Consider the following 14,606-nt stretch of genomic DNA (forward strand, 5'->3'; position numbering starts at 1 on the left):
AACTGCAGCACACCAGGCTTCCCTGTCCTTCACTGTCTCCAAGAGTTTGCTCAAACTCATGTCAATTCAGTCAGTGATGCCATCCATCTCATCTTCTGTTACTCTTTTCTCTTGCTTTCACTTCTTTTTGCCTTGGGAGAGTGACCTAAGAAAACAATGCTATGATTTATGTCAGAGTATGTTTTGCCTATATTCTCTTCTAGGAGTTTTATAGTATGTCTTTTTTTATTTTTAATATGTATTTATTTGGCTGTACTGAGTCTTAGTTGCAGCATGTAGAATCTTAGTTGTGATGCGTCAAATCTTATTTCCCCGACCAGGGATCCACCCTGGGCCCCCTGCATTGAGAGCATGGAGTCTTAGCCATTCTACCACCAGGCAAGTGTCATATGGTGTCATTAGTGGCTTATATTTAAGTCTTTAAGCCATTTTGAGTTTATTTTTGTGTATGATGTGAGGGAGTGTTCTAACCTCATTGATTTACCTGCAGCCATCCAACTTTCCCAGCAGCCATCCAACTTTCCTAGCATTGCTTGCTAAAGAGATCGTCTTTTCTCAATTGTATGTTCTTACCTCTTTTGTCACAGATTAACTGACTGTACATGTGTATGTTTATTTCTGGGCCCTAGCACATGAATTTTTATGAACACACATGTTTCACTATGGCAGAACTGACTATATAACATTCAATAAATAGTCCCAGTTTTAACAATAAGGAAATTGAAACTTGCAGAAGTAGAGTATCTTGCCAAAGTCACATGTCAACTAAATTTATCAAATGTCCATCCGGCTCTAAAGACTACCATCTTTTCACAGCAGTTTTAACCATGTAAATACTATTAGTAGAGGTAATATTAGATCAACCTGACCTTGTACTGTTCCTCTTATATGCAAGTTGGTTAATAGTTCCCATATATCTGATTCTAAGTAATAAGATACATAGTCTAGCATATGTACACATGCATATATATTTATCTGAACATTTCTCTTATTACCCCAAAGTAAACAAATTTAGAAATTTAAGGGACTTTTCTGGTGGTCCAGTGGCTAAGACTCTGCATTCCCAATGCAGGAAGCCAAGATCTGATCCTTAGTCAAAGAACTAGACCCCACATGCCACAAACAAGAATTCGTATGCCACAACTAAAGATCCTGCATGCTGCAATGAAGACCTGATGCAGCCAAATAAATAAAATAAATTTTTAAAGAAATTTCAGTGTCCAAGTAATGATTAAATGGTCTTGATAGAGAAATGATGCATAATATAGTTCTATCTTAAGTAGAACTGTAATTTTAAGTATTAGTGTTTTATGTCTTTTCAAATTTCCTTTTGTATTTATGCATTTAAAGCACAAGATAAGTAATAACATTACCCTGACCTGCTGTACTTTCTCAGCAATGACATTGTTGGAATTATCCAGCTCTAACTCTAACATGCACCACGAATCACATGTACCACAAAACTATTCGCATTAGGGGAGGCTAAGTAGTTCCCAGATCTGGGCCACAGTTATATGCTGCACCAGGCTGTTCAAAAGGATAAATGTGAAATGAAAATCTATTTGAGGGTTTCAGGCTGGTATATTTATTAGTGCCTTAAGAAAAGCCAAGAGGGGGCGGGTAACAAAATGCACAGAAATTGTGAATTCATTGTGTCAAGGGGACTATAGGGTAATGATATCTGCATTCAAGCCTAGACAGCTCAAGGATGAATTTAAGGTGCATATTAACTGGAAATTAAATGTTTAAAGCATTAGAAAAATGAGACACTAAGGGTGTATACAATGGGATGACAGGTGTGGAAGAGGAAGCAGAATTAAATAATCTCTCTGAGAAGATGGCTCAGTTATAAATATATAAATTGCCTGCAGGGAAGGCATATGCCCTCCAACTTTTCAGAGATAAATGATTGTGTCAATGTCAAAAAATGATTGAAATTTGAAAAGTAGATAAAGTCAACTAGATGAATTTTGATGCCATGTTTTATTCTGTTATTCAGCACAATTTTTCATCAAGACAGAAAATAAATTATCAGTGCCACACCTGAATCTTCTCTTCCTCCAAACCTTAGGCTATGCTTTGTTTATGAAAATACCTGATTTTTGCCCCATGAAACTGAAAGGAAGTAAAAAGTAAATGTAAGGGAAATAAATATTCATCTAGGTTTTAAAGTTACTGGGAGTTGTCAGATAAATCCAAGTCATAAGAAAAGTTCTGGCCATCTTTGCAGATGGCTTGCTCTTTCCAATATAAGTTATATAATCTTATACAGGGTCATAATAATTTTATACTTTAGATGGTCTACAAACATTATCAGAGACCCAACAGTTTAACTCCATTCTATAGCTTTTCATAAAGAAAACTGCATTAGAATTTTATAATAAAGTAATAAAATTATATGAGAATATATATATATATTATCATTCTGTAACTAATTTCAATGTAGCACAACACTTTTTCTTTTTTTAATTTATTTTATTTATGTATTTTTGGCTGCACTGGGTCTTTGTTGCTGTGCATGGGCTTTCTCTAGTTGCGGCAAGCTTTTCTGTATATTCTAAAACTTTTACAATAAGCACTGCTATTATAATACAAATTTGTCTTCACTTTAGACCATTTAGTTTTACTTAAGTTGCATAAGATAATGAGGAGCTAAGAACTAAGTAAGAAAAGATTTTTTTTTGTATGTGGTTCTTATAAATCATGGTCAAAATTATACTTTAATAGAGGAAAATGAAATATTCATTAGTAAATCACCATTTTGATCAATCTAGTTCTAAATTACTGCTGGGGGATATTTGCTTCCAGAGAGAATTGTTGTTTCTTTTTTTTTTTTTCTGGAGTGCCCTATAGTGCTGTTTTTGCTTAATGAATCTTCTCTTGAACAGTGAAAGGGAGTACTATATAGTTCAGTAAGAAAACTATAAATGTTACATGGTTCGCTTCTATTTAAAAGGAATCTTTATGCTGACTTCCAACCAGCCATTATATATATGCCTAAAAATGACTTGATCTTTTGCAAGACAATTATTTTCAAAATTCATTTTGTCATACTAGGATCTGGCTAGTTAGGTTGAAATTAACACCACTGGCTCATCTTTAAAATTCAATTTTAGAAAGAATTGTAAAATCACAGACCCGACTTTGTTTTCTTAGTGGTTGTACCATTTTTTTTTAATGTCCATGACAACAAAACCCCTTCAACCTTGTACTGCTGCTGCTGCTGCTGCTAAGTCGCTTCAGTCATGTCCGACCCTGTGGGACCCCATAGACGGCAACCTACCAGGCTCCCCCGTCCCTGGGATTCTCCAGACAAGAACACTGGAGTGGGTCACCGTTTCCTTCTCCAGTGCAAGAAAGTGAAAAGTGAAAGTGAAGACGCTCAGTCGTGTCGGACTCTTAGCGCCCCCATGGACTGCAGCCTACCAGGCTTCTCAGTCCATGGGATTTTCCAGGCAAGAGTACTGGACTGGGTTGCCATTGCCTTCTCCCAACCTTGTACTATAACTAGGTTAATTTCTTTTAACACAAACCCATCCAGAAGCTTTACCTAGATACCTTCAGTCTTTCAGACTCCATTACTTGTCCCAGGGAGATATTTCTGCCAATGGGATGTGGGATGATCTGTTGTCCCTGTGATGAGATGCTCATTGTTTGAACACAAGTTCATTAACGTGCTTAAATATCTTTTAGGAGCATGAGCCATAAAAATATTGATTATTATTGATTATTTACAATTTATTCATAAGGATCCAGCTGGCAACCATCTGGTGTATAAAACTGAAACCTGAAGAAAAAAATAAAAGTCACTGGAATAATATAATTTAGTCTCTACATGTCTTTATTACATGTACATATTAAGTTAGTGAATTAGATGATAGTGGAATGAGATGAATGCTCTAAAATAGCAGATAAATTTATGGAATTTAACACAAAGGTAAGTTAAAATTTTACTCAAAAGTGTATGTTGAAGGACAAAATAAAGTAGAAATAATATTGTAATTAATTGGCAAATGTATTAGGGAGTATAGGATAGGCTGTAGTACCAAATGGACTTCCCTAATGGCTCATTGGGGCTTCCTTCATAGCTTAGTTGGTAAAGAATCTACCTGCAATGCAGGAGACCCAGGTTTGATTCCTGGGTCGGAAAGATCCCCTGGAGAAGGAAGTGGCAACCCACTCCAGTATTCTTGCCTAGAGGATCCCATGGACAGAGGAGCCTGGCAGGCTGTAGTCCACGGCAAAGAGTCAGACTTGACTTATCGACTAAAGAGAGAGAGAGAGAATGGCTCATTGGTAAAGAATCTGCCTGTCAATGCAGGAGACATAGGTTTGATCCCTGGGTTGGGAAGATCCCCTGGAGAAGGAAATGGCAACCCACTCCAGATTCTTGCCTGGGAAACCCTGTGACAGGCCCCTGGTGGGCTACAGTCCACAGGGTCACAAAAGAGTTGGACAAAACTTAGGGACTAGACAACAAATAGTTTTAATAACAAATAGACTCTATATAATGGCTCACACATGATAGAGGCTTTCTCTCTCTCAACAGATCAAGGCAATTGTAATGGTTTGATAACTATTTCCTCAAGTAGTGATTTGGGGTACTAAGCTATCTGGGGCTCTCCAATCTCATAGGGTCATTGGCTAGAATTCAAGAGTCTGCTAACCTCCAAAGGATTCATGGATAGAATTCAGGGCTGCCCATATATTTGCAAGGGAAAAGTTACATCACTGTTAATTTCAAACCAAAATTTGTCCTTTCCTTTAATTATAAATATAGGCAAGAACCACAGAAACTATTAGCAGTACTTGCATCTTTGTAACAAACAAATCATAGATTTTTAAAATCATCACTGTTGTTGCCAAACTTTCAAAGAATCACTTATACTCAGCACACTTTCAAAATTGCAGTGGTTATTAGACTTTCCTCTAGATCTTGTATTTTAATACAAAACAAAAACAAAAAAATCATTATGGTATGCAGGCTTTTGCATGGCCCCCAGTTTCCCGGCATTTGCACCTTTGTGTAATACTCTTCTAGTGAATAGATTCTGGTAAAAGTGATTCTATGTCATTTCTGAGATTAGGCTATAACATTTCAATGGATTCTGTGCCCTTTCTTTGAGCACTTGCTCTTGGGGAGGTCATGCTGCCATGACATGAGAACTCTTTGGAGGAATGGATGTGACAAAGGACTGAAACCTGCCAACAGCTGTTTGAGCAAGCTTAGCAGTGGGTCTTTCCCTGACTCGAGCTTCCAGATGATTGCATTCCTAATTGTCACCTTGAATGTAGCCTTTTGAAAGACTCTGGACCAGAACTGCCCAGTTAAGCTGCTCCTGACCCACAGAAACCATGAAAAAAAATTTGTTTTATGGTAATTTGTTACATAGTGATAGATAATGAATATACTCAGATATATTATGTATTACTGATTTTCTAAATAGTCTAATAATTTTATTTAATATAGTTTGTTTCCTTTATAATTCTAGATTTGTATACATTTAACAAACATTCTGCAAAGGGATTCAGAGGCTTTTAATATGTGCCAAAGGAATCCATAATACAGTAAAGATTACAAGGCTCATTATTGCTCTATGACAACCAGCAAAAGAAAAAAGGGGTACAGAGGAAGTATACTTTTTTATATTGGCCTAGAAGAAGACATCATTTCTGATCACATTTTATTGGTGTGGACTAGTCACATGACCACAACTTGACCCAATGAGGGCTGGGAAATGTAGTTCTTGGTGAACGGCCATTTGCTAGCCATTGCTCCATGTAAGAGGAGGATATGGTCTAATGGATAGTGCCAGAACAAATGCCCAAAATATGAAGAAAAGCAATGAAAATAATATGTACTAGAGTAGAATGTTAAAGCTCATTTGAAAATTGAACAGAGTCAAATGAAAGAAGCAGATGGTAATAACAAACCATTTTCTGTGAAGTGATTTTTATTCCAAATGATAAGACATCTGTAAATCTAAAGATGCGAAGAACTAATTTGGGTTTACCATCTAGATCAGAAAATAAGAAATCAAAATCTTTAGCCTACCTTAAAAATAAAATTTTAAGGTTATGAACATAGAATCTTAATTTTTCTGAATAAACTAAACAAGGATGTGATAGGATTGTTGGTGATTCATTTAGTCAATAAACATCTGCTGAGGGCCTACTATGTAACAGAGATTGTAGGAAGTACTGGGGAAAATGAGAGGACTAAAACTGAGACAAGACCCAGAGAGCCTAGGATAAGGGAAATGGCTCAGCCAAGTAAATCCATAATGTCTTCTGCTCAGTACTGTGACATACATAACCACAGAGTGCTAAAAGCAGTACACTGACAGCAGAATAATTCTTAATTACTTGTTTCATTTCAACATGCCTTGAGCTAAGATGATCAAATTAAATTGGAATGTCAAGCTCTAGTTGTTAAATAGGGTAAGATTCCTCTGGGGATCATTTATCAGGCCTTCCCAGAATCCCTAAATCCACAAAGTAAAGCTGTCCATCAGTATTCATAGAAAAGAGTCCAATCCTCTGCTGATGGGGGCATGGCAACAAAGAATTCTTGGAGGTCCACCATGGGGTTCCATGCATGAAGTGTTCAGGTGAAACAATTAGTAGTGCTATGTACCCACCAACATTTTCAAGATGGCCAATGACCAATTAATGGAGAAAAATCCAGACACAGGGAAACTAGGCTGCCAAGAGTTAATCGGTATTGGGGGCTTCCCTGATGGCTCAATGGGTAAAGAATCTGCCTACAATGCTGAAGACACAGGCGACTCAGATTCAATCCCTGGGTCGGGAAGATCTCCTGGAAGAGGAAATGGCAATCCACTCCAGTATTCTTGCCTGGAAAATCCCATGGACAGAGGAGCCTGATGGGCTATCGTCCAAAGTGTCACAGCAATTCAGACATGGCTGAGCAACTGAGCATGCATCTTTGAGATTAATTAGGCAAACCTATTCTTTCCTTGGATGGTGGCAGCCCCATGCTCAGGTACGTGGCTTGATGAGTAGATGAACAGAATGCAGGCTGGGTCCCAGTCCCATGTCACCCCAGCTGCACATTCTGGTGCAGACAGTAATCTACATAATCTACTGTCGTGGCAGAGGCTCTTGCATGAAAGTTCCTCGGTAAAACAACACGTCTCCCCACTACATCTTTTTTCTGAAGATTTCTCCCTTTGTGACCCTCACCTTAACAACTTGAGTTTTTAGCACCATGTCTATTATCCTTATGCAGCCAACAGGACAACACAAGAATTATACTCAGTTTTATGATGTTGAATATTCATTCAACAAATATTTATTGATCAGTTGTTCCTTGGGTGAAGAAATTGAGTATTATGCATATGACAAGGATAAGAAATGAATTATCTCATCAAACACAAGTAACTTGATGCCAAATAACTTATAAAATCATATCTCATTAAAACAGGCTTTGCCATTGCATCGATCAGAAAAAAATACAGGAATGAGGGAGTGCTTGTCATAGTTCTATTTAAAGAAACATCTAATTTTCAAGAAGTCCTCTTCAAAAGGATCTAGCTGACTCTTAGAAAGATACTAATCCTGACATTCTGCCCAACTGACAGCATTTTGCCTTTGTAAGTAATCCAGACCCTTCCTTTGGTCAATAGTTTAAAGTTGTTCTCAAGCCTGGTGTCAGCACCCTGGTGAGTTGCAATCAGTTGTACAACATTTTGAATGTAACTTTTTTTTTATCAATGTGAACTGAGATGCTCTTTCCTTTTCCTTTTATCAAAGAGAAGCATGATGATGGGGGAACAGCTGGAATCATCATTCATCCCAGGTGACTATAACAGAGCAAATGATTCTGGAAACAGCAGCAGCCTCACCCAGGGACTTATTAGACATGCAAATTCTGTTCTTTCCACAGAACCACTGGATTAGAAATTCTGGGATGAGGTCCAGCAAGCTGTGGTTTAACAAACCTTCCAGGTGACTGTAATATACACTCGAGTTTGAGAACTACTGTAATAGACCCATTCCTGGTTGATTAAATTATCCTTATATTGTAAATAAGATCAAGAAAGAATCAAATGCTGCTTTACATGATAGGCTATTATTTCACAGATCGCCTGGAGTAGGAAATGGCACCCGACACCAGGATTCTTGCCTGGGAAATTCTCATGGACTGAGGAGCCAAGTGGGTTGCAAAGAGTCAGACATGACTGAGTGACTGAGCACAATTTCACAGGATAAAAGTCATGCTAATAGAAATATGAAATAGAAATCTGGATAATGGAGAAAGATTAGTATTTGCAGAGGCAGTTGTATGTTCACCTAGGTAATTTGAGGCAGAGAGGGAAGATTGGCTGTAGCCGTCTCTGGTGGAAAGATTGAACTACCTGCCATCTCCTCTCTACTCTAACTCTTGAGTCTTAGAAGTCATCAAAACTCTCCACTCTTGGGGCTTCTCTGTCAGTGCAAGGACAGCCTGCAGTGCCGGGACCTTAGTTATGTACTGTATAATCAGTTATGTACTGTATAGTCAGACCACTCTGATGGCTGTTCTCTTGGTCTTTGAGCCCTTGCTTTACCTATACCCTACTCACATGAATGTGCTTGCCCCCTGCCTCTTAGGCCAGAATGGCTCCACCTGCTAGTTTATTAAAGGAAAACACCTTCTGATGCTCAAGGAGCAATGAGGGAAGTGCCTCAGTTGCTGGTTTCCCTGGTTGCTGATGAGCCAATAGCTGACATCAGTTCCCCCTGTAAATGGCAGGCTCCTCCCCCACATCTGCTGTGGCAAAGATGGCTGCTGTGTCCTGCTTACTGTCTGCCGCACATGGCAGTGTGTCACTCCAGGACCTTGCTTCAGATGGGTAAGATTCCCGACCTATGGAGTCATTTATATCTGGGTCACTGTCTCTGAGCTCTTTCTTCAGTCTTGAGGTTGGGCAACTACAAGGCTTGCAGGCCAAGGGGTGTAGCCCAACAATTGCTGAGCCAGCCAAGAGGCTGAGGAAACTCCTGGGGAATGCCAAGGCACCAGGAAATAAGGACATAAGGACGGGGAACAGAAAGCTGTGGGGGTGATGCCAAGGTGGCCATCCACTAGCATCTGGGGACCTGTGACAGGTGTCTACTGGGAGAGATAGCTTTCTCTTCCATTATATTGGTGATATTCTGTTAACCTCAGTCTTTTCCCAGCTTAAAAGTAGCAGCTCCATCCTCATGGTTCATCTCATTGTACGGGGTAGGCTTCACATAGACAAAATACAAGGACCTGGGTTAGCTACAAAAGACAACCATACACTGAACCCATCACCCCTAAACAATTACAGACACAGGCTTTAGGGACATGGACTTAGGAGCAGGTTTGTAGGGCTTGGTTGGGACCTGTGGCAATGGTAAAATAGTAAGAGTACCTTGGGTTTCTGACTTTAGCTACAGAAGGGGGCAAAGCAGTGATACAGCGTGATAACAGCCATTGTTCCCTGTGTCGTCTGCAATGCGTTACAACAGGTGGAAGATATTACAAAAGGCCTGCCTGAGTCCTCAGGCAATGCAAAAAAAACAGTGAATGGAGTCTAGAACAGCCGTGTGTGTCATCAGAACCCCCATACGACCCCTGTGACTATAAGGGTCATTCAGGATAGGTAGGGAAGGAGTATATGATCGGGCCATGCAAGATGGCTATTCTCTTGCTCTTTGAGCCCCCTGCTTAACCAGTCCCTGCTTCACCTGTGCCCTGTTCTCATAAGCATGCTTGCCCCTTAGGCCAGAAGGGCTCCATCTGCTAATTTATTAAAGGGCAATATCTACTCTTGTGATGGTCATTAACCCAAGGGGCAATGAGGGACGTGCCTCAGCTGCTGGTTTCCCTGGTAGCTGATGAGCCAACCTGATGTCAATTCTTTGTATAAATAGTAGCCTTTTCCCTCCAGGTAGCGAAGACTGCTCCCATGTCTTGTCCACAGTCTGTTGCATGTGGATTCTCCAGGACCTGCTTGAGGTATGTAAGACCTCCCATCTATTAAGCCTTTGATGTCTCTGTCGCTATCTCTGGGTTCTTTTTCAGTCTCAAGGCTGGGCAACTACAAAACTTGCAGAGCTGTGGGGTGTAGCCCAACATACATACTGCTATATCCATTAGTTGATATCTATGTTTTTACCAAAATTTAGTATCTATCTCTCCTCGCCGTTTTTAACTCTTAGTGTCTCTTTGCTTACTTTCCAAAAAAGCTTTTTCTGCTCCTTTGCTTTCTTGCAACAATGGCTCCTCCTCCTTTGCCACCTTTTCCTTCAGCTGATCATCTCCCACTACTCATGCTAGGGGCGCATCTTTGTGTCCATCTCCAGTGTCTCACCCACCTTCCTCATCCCAAGCCACTAGCGAGCAAAACATTGTAAAAAGCAGTGGCCTATGTGAGACTTCCCTGGCGGTCCAGTGGCTGAGATTCCACATTCCCAATGCAGGGGCCCCGGGTTTGCTTCCTGGTCAGGGAACTAGATCCCACACGTCACGGCTAAGAAAGTTCACATGCTGCAACTAAGACCTGGTGCAGCCAAAAAATAAATAAAAATATTTTAAAAAGCAGTGTCCTGCAGCACCAACTAGCTATAATATAGATGCATAAGTCCTCCCCACATGTGTGCATGCTAAGTTGCTCATTCGTGTCTCTTTGCGACCCTATGGACTTTAGCCTACCAGGCTCCTCTGTCCATGGGATTCTCCAGGCAGGAATACTGGGTTGCCATGCCCTCCTCCAGGGGATCTTCCCAACCCAGGGGTCGAATCCATGTCTCTTATGTCTCCTGCATTGGCAGGTGGGTTCTTTACCACTAGTGCCTCCTGGGAAGCCCAGTCTTCCCCACTCCCACCTTTAAATCAAGTCTTGTGGGCCAGCCTACCTGAGGTACCCAGTAAGCATGATTCCATAAACGTGTGCAGACACGATTGGAATAGTCTGCTTTCTTGTTCTCTGAGACCAACCTTTTTCAGTCAGTATGATGTCTGTTTTATTACCTTGCATTTGTTTAGGACTTGAATTCTTCCTAGCTGGAAAATGCTAGAAGTTCTAAAAAAAAGAAACTTGATGTTCTTTAAAATGCTGTATTATAGGGCCCAGTGGAGCACCAACCTGAGCAGGGCCGCTCCTCTGACCACGCTCGGGCCTCTTGGCCGCTGCCTCGCAGCTGCGCCTGGGCTGGTCGGGTACCCCCGGGTACTGGCATATTTCACCATCTGTGAAAATTTCCCTATAATTCAGTTTTCCTCACTCCAGTATTACGAATTACACCAAATTAAAAAGATATGAATGAATATCCTAAAAAAAGAAAAAGGGAAACTTTACATCCTTCTCATTATTCAGATTCTTCTGGAATAAGCAGAATTGCAGATGGATTGAATGGAAGTTCTTCTGATCATTGTTACAGTGTATGTTCTGTGAGATAACCAGACTTAAATTGACAGCAAAATCTTTGATTCTGATACAGAGATGTCAAATGAATTGCCAAAATTTACAGATGGAATATAGGCCAGAAACAGAAATTAAAACTACCTGGTTTCCAGTCCTGTACTTAGACTTCTAGACCACACTGCCTTTCCTACAGAAAAATCTGCTGATACTGAAATTTGTGATGAAAGACTGTGCTCCCCTGAATCAGTCCGCCAGCAAACCCAAGAGGAGAGCCCCATAGAAGTTCAGACTGCTGAAGGTGTTCCAGTTGCCGCAGAAGTGCATGCAGTTTCTGAAGACTATGATATAGAGACAGGAAACAATTCCTCTGAGAGATTCCAAGCCCAAACTGATGAAAAGCCACCAGCTAAACTTTGCAAAATTGTTGACAAGAGCCGAGCTTTGAATGTGACTGCACAGCAGAAATGGCCTTTACTGGGAGCTGGCAATGGTGGCCTCTATAAATGTGAACTCTGTGAGTTCAACAGCAAATATTTTTCCAATTTAAAGCAGGTGTATGATCTTGAAGCACAAGCGTACTGATTCAAACGTGTGTCGAGTATGCAAAGAGAGTTTCTCTACCAACATGCTTCTGATCGAACATGCCAACCTGCATGAAGAGGATCCCTACATTTATAAATAGTGTGATTATAAGACAGTAATTTTTGAGAACTTCAGACAGCACGTTGCAGACACCCATTTTAGTGATCACCTTTATTGGTGTAAGTAATGTGACATACAGTTCTCTTCAAGCAGTGAACTCTACCTACATTTCCAGGAGCAGCTGTGATGAACAGTACTTGTGTCTGTTCTGTGAACATGAAACGAATGATCCAGAAGACTTGCATGGCCTTGTGGTAAACAAGCATGCGTGTACCACTTAATAGAGTTAAGTGGTAAGTGTAACAATGGAGAACATGGACAGTATAGCCTCTTAAGCAAAATCACATTTGACAAATGTAAAAACTTCTTTGTTTGTCAAGTGTGTGGGTTTCGGAGTAGACTTCATACAAATGTGAACAGACATGTTGCTACTAAACACAGTAAAATTTTTCCTCATGTTTGTGATGACTGTGGGAAAGGCTTCTCACCTATGCTGCTGCTAAGTCACATCAGTCGTGTCCGACTCTGTGTGACCCCACAGACGGCAGCCCACCAGGCTCCTCTGTCCCTGGGATTCTCCAGCCAAGAATACTGGAGTGGGTTGCCATTTCCTTCTCCATCTCAAGTATGCTGCTGCTGCTGCTGCTGCTGCGTCGCTTCAGTCGTGTCCGACTCTGTGTGACCCCATAGATGGCAGCCCACCAGGCTCCCCTGTCCCTGGGATTCTCCAGGCAAGAACACTGGAGTGGGTTGCCATTTCCTTCTCCAATGCATGAAAGTGAAAAGTGAAAGTGAAGTCTCTCAGTCGTGTCCGACTCTTAGCGACCCCATGGACTGCAGCCTACCAGGCTCCTCCGTCCATGGGATTTTCCAGGCAAGAGTGCTGGAGTGGGGTGCCATTGCCTTGTCCATCAAGTATGCTAGAATATTGCAAACATTTAAATTCACATTTATCTGAAGGGATTTATTTATTCAATACTGTGAATATTCAACAGGACAGATTGAAGATCTTAAAATTCATCTGGATTTCAAGTATTTGGCTGATTTACCTCACAAATGTAGTGACTGATGAGATTTGGACATAAAAGGGAATTAATAAGTCACCTTCCAGTCTATGAAACAACTTGATTGTTCTCTTTAACTTCTATAAAGTTGATGTGAAATAATAAATTCGACTTTTTTGGAGGAAAAAAATATAGCCTTTTGGATTTCCTCTGTTAACATGTGAGCCAGCAGGGCAAGTGGACTGCATACCTACTGTGTGCTTTTCACATACCTTTTTGATGTGCAAACTATGTGTTACTCAAAACACTTGATATATAACTTATGAATGCATGCCTTTTTAGAATGACAGGTAGGATGACTATTTTATAGGCAATAGGAAAGATGTTGATAAAGAAAATTCCAGATCACTGACTTCTTAAAGTATTTGAGATCTGGTAGATCTATTTCTATACTTGTGTTCTTGGAATAAGCCTACAGCTTTCCTCTGAAAATGTGAAAATACTGCTAAAATTTAGCATAATAGATTCTGCAGAGGCCATTTTTTGCCTTTAGCCAAATTGCTGCTTAAATGAGAGTCATTAAGAAATGGCAGATTCTCTCATCTTTTCTACATCAAGTTCTGTAGTACCAAAAAACCTAAATGGGTTGTATAAGAAAATGTCCTTTTGCATAAGAAATGCATTCTAAAGGAGTAGGCCATCTGCAGCTCACTCATATGAATAGAGTGTTGTTTTAGTTGCTCAGTCATGTCATACTCTTTGCAACCCCATGGACTGTAGCCCACCAGGCTCCTCTGTCTATGGGATTTCCCAGGCAAGAATACTGGACTGGGTTGCCATTTCCTTCCCCCAAGGATCTTCCTGACCCAGGGGTTGAACCGTGTCTCCTGCATTGCAGGCGGATTCTTTACCACTGAGCCACCAGGGAAGCTCATAAATAGAATAGCTCTGGCAAATAGAAATACAATGAATGGCATATGTGTAATTTAAAATACACCAGTAGGCATATTAAAAAGAACAAAAAACTATTAATAAAAACACACTGCTCCCGTCCTACCAATGAGAAGCTGCATAAACTACAAAATATTTAGAGCCTGCCAGAGCTAAGGTTCAGAGAAGGTGATGGCACCCCACTCCAGTACTCTTGCCTGGAAAATCCCATTGACAGAGGAGCCTGGTAGGCTGCAGTCCATGGGGTCACTAGGAGTTGGACATGACTGAGCGACTTCATTTTCACTTTTCACTTTCATGCATTGGAGAAGGAAATGGCAACCCACTCCAGTGTTCTTGCCTGGAGAATCCCAGGGACGGGGGAGCCTGGTGGGAGGCCGTCTATGGGGTCCCACAGAATTGGACATGACTGAAGCAGCTTAGCAGCAGCAGCAGCAGCAGACCTAAGGTTGAAAACCTATTGAATCCAAAAAGTAAAAGCACTTCCTAGAAGAGAGATTGTAACAGTTGCTTTCATCTTTGACATGGCTGTGAACAGGACAGTGCAGAGAGGAGGAAGCTTCCACAGATGCAGGTAAGGAGACAACTGAACAACTGAGCTTGTAATGAA

General features: G+C 40.7%; 1 long non-coding RNA gene and 1 pseudogene across 1 annotated transcript; both read left to right on the forward strand.

Annotated features, from left to right (window-relative positions):
- Window positions 1–2,320: 2,320 nt before the first annotated feature.
- LOC112448068 (uncharacterized) lies at window positions 2,321–11,028 on the forward strand. The gene is made up of 3 exons (XR_003036428.2): window positions 2,321–7,971; window positions 8,759–8,858; window positions 9,924–11,028. It is a non-coding gene; the product is annotated as an uncharacterized lncRNA (long non-coding RNA).
- On the forward strand, window positions 11,029–13,411 carry LOC100140614 (zinc finger protein 639-like; annotated as a pseudogene).
- Window positions 13,412–14,606: the final 1,195 nt, after the last annotated feature.

This window comes from Bos taurus, chromosome 9, assembly GCF_002263795.3.
Source record: "Bos taurus isolate L1 Dominette 01449 registration number 42190680 breed Hereford chromosome 9, ARS-UCD2.0, whole genome shotgun sequence".
NCBI classification, from domain to species: Eukaryota; Metazoa; Chordata; class Mammalia; order Artiodactyla; family Bovidae; genus Bos; species Bos taurus.